We start from the raw sequence: 2,797 nt of genomic DNA on the forward strand, positions 1-2,797 counted from the left end.
GGTGAGCTGGTAAGCAGAGAGGGGAGGCGGGGGCCCTCTTGAGGAGGCAGGAGCCTGAGAGATGGTAGCAAATGTCCTGGCAAATGCCTACTGTGCGCCGGAACATAATTGGAACAGGCACAGAGAAGATGGTACTGGAGGGATTCAGCTCAGAGATATGGAGGGGAGTGCAACTGGCTTTCCCTTGGAGCCTGGTGGCTCATGCGGCCAGCTGAAGAGGGTCAGGAGAAGGAACAGGCAGGTATGATCACACTCGGTTCTGCACCTGAGGAGGCTCTGTTTGTGGGTGGTGGAGGGTGAGAGAGCTGTGGAGGGTTTGCTACCCTCTCCTACACATGGAAGGCTCTGGAGGCCCCGGGAATCCGAATGCCCAGCAGAGATCAGCATCTGCCTGCCCCTGGGGAGTGTGTTGGTCTCACCTCTGCAGAGCAGGTACCACCTGAAGAAGTTCCAGGGGTTGGTCAGAGGGAAACTCCAGCTGCTGAAACTTTCCTTTTAGAACTCTGTGTCAGCCCCTGTCTGGGAGAGTCTTGGTCTCATCTATCGGAACAAAACTCCAAAGACAGTACTCCCCGTCTGTCTGTCCCACCTCATCCAGGTGAGAAGGGAGGCGGAGAGCTGTTTCAACTAGCCTCGGTTTTAGGTCACTTTAGCTGTCATCTCAGTGAGCAGCACAGACAGAGGAAGGTCCTTGCCCTCTGAAGTGTACACAAGCCAGGAAGAAATGGGAAGAGAGGCAGTTAGCATCCAGCCTTGTCTCACCCACCTCCGTGGAGACAGTGCTTTCGTTTTTCATTAAGAGGTTCTTTTCTTTTTATTTTATGTATTTATTTTTTTAGTTGTAGATGGACACAATATCTTTATTTTATTTATTTTAATGTGGAGCTGAGGACGGAACCCAGGGCCTCACGCTGCTAGGCGGGTGCTTCACCGCTAAGCCCCGCCCCTCCTTTGGGTTTGGCTGCTCTTGCTGTGCTGATTGGTTTGTGGATCCAAACACACACATGCATATTTTCCCTTTTTTCTATTTTTGTCTTTTTAAAATCCATTTGTCATTTTGCTTTGTCTTTTGAGGGTTAGATATTTTTGAACTGTTCCTCTCATTGCTCGTTGTCTTCCTTCTTCTCCCTCTAATAGCCAAATTCTCTTGTTCTCTCTTTTGTTTTTTTCCCCTCCTTCTTTACAGCTATCGCTTCCTGCCTTTCTTCTCTTTCCTCTCTGTTCACATTTTGAACGTTCTAACGTTCTTTCGTTTACCTTCCTATCACATTTTCTTTTCTCTTAATGAACTATAGTCTGCACATCTCTCAGAACCGTTGGGCCTGTGTAATTCCTGCCCATCGCACTCATATGGCTGAGGTTATCAGGCTGCAGGTGGCACAGGTGATCCCTGCTATTTGCTGGAATGCTAGATCTGGTTCACAGCTGTTTGTTGTTGCTGCTGGTGTTAATTGCTGACCCTGCCATTCCTGATTCTGGGGTAAGGAGTGCTGTGGACATCATGGTCGGCACCAGGTATTCATTTTAATGCTGTATATTTTTTGCTGCTGCTGTTGCTCTTGTTTATTCCCCTTCTCTGTGATGTCCTGGGAACCTATTGGGGGCACCATGGGGCGACAGGTTAGAGACTGTGCTGCTGAGTTAGGCCCATAACTGAGCTAAGAGATAGTGCACCTTGCTCCACACACACACTAACCATGCTCAACATTACAGAAGAGAGACGAAAACCCCCAAATGATGAACAGTCCCCAAGTAGGAACAGCTAGGGGGTCACTACAGCCAAAACAGAGAGACCTACCACAAAGACACTGCACCTACTAGAAGTCGCAATCTAGATCACTCCGTACCCCTCTAGAATGGACAGAGTTCTGGTCTTTTTTGGTGTATAAACATGATGATTAGGTGGTTACACTGTTGTGTGAGACGTGTCCCTCTCTCTAAACCTTGTTATAACATCAGTACATTACCTGTCTGATGTGAAAAAATAGAGTTGTTAAGCCTAGAAGAGCAATCTATAGATAGTGGACCCCACATACACCAATGTATATGACAGAGTTGCCCAATCTACAAGAAGGACCCTTTTTTAAGGGGGCAGGTACTGGGGATTAAACTCAGGGACACTTGAACACTGAGCCATATCCCCAGCCCTATTTTGTATTTTATTTAGAGACAGGGTCTCACTGAGTTGCTTAGTGCCTCACTTTTGCTAAGGCTGGCTTTGAACTCACAATCCTCCTGCCTCAGCTTCCCAAGCTGCTGGGATTACAGGCATGGGCCACTGCACCTGGCCAAGGACCCCACTCTTATGAGACCTATAGAGAAAGTGGAATCCTCAAACTCTGAAATAATATATATCAAAGAACACTAATTGTCACCAAAGAATTAGCAGAAAATCCATGTTACAAAACCCAATTGGAAATATATTGAAAAATTTACAACAACCTGATACCCCAGAACACTTCTTCTTTTTTGGGGGGGGGGTTATCAGGAATTGAACCTGGGGGCACTTAACCACTGAGTCACATCCCAGCTCTTTTTTTTATTTTTCATTTTGACACAGCGCTGCTAAGTTGCTCAGGCTTTGAATCTGCAATCTGTAATCCTCCTGCCTCAGCCTCCCAAGCTGCTGGGATTCCAAGCATGGACCACCACATCCAGCTCCCAGAACACTTCACCAAGAGAAAACTGTGCCCTAAAAAGTCCCACATATAAAAGTGAAAGAGAAATCCAGGGGTTGGGGTTGTGGCTCAGTGGTAGAGCGCTTGCTTAGCATGTTGAGGCACTGGGTTCGATTCTC

The 2,797-nt window shown here is 47.2% G+C and overlaps 1 non-coding gene across 1 annotated transcript; it reads left to right on the forward strand.

Moving 5' to 3' along the window:
• The first annotated feature begins 1,871 nt into the window (after positions 1-1,871).
• Positions 1,872-1,977, forward strand: LOC143405378 (small nucleolar RNA U13). Its single transcript, XR_013092079.2, has one exon. It is a non-coding gene; the product is annotated as a small nucleolar RNA U13 (small nucleolar RNA).
• Positions 1,978-2,797: the final 820 nt, after the last annotated feature.

Source organism: Callospermophilus lateralis, chromosome 7 (assembly GCF_048772815.1).
Source record: "Callospermophilus lateralis isolate mCalLat2 chromosome 7, mCalLat2.hap1, whole genome shotgun sequence".
NCBI lineage: Eukaryota > Metazoa > Chordata > Mammalia > Rodentia > Sciuridae > Callospermophilus > Callospermophilus lateralis.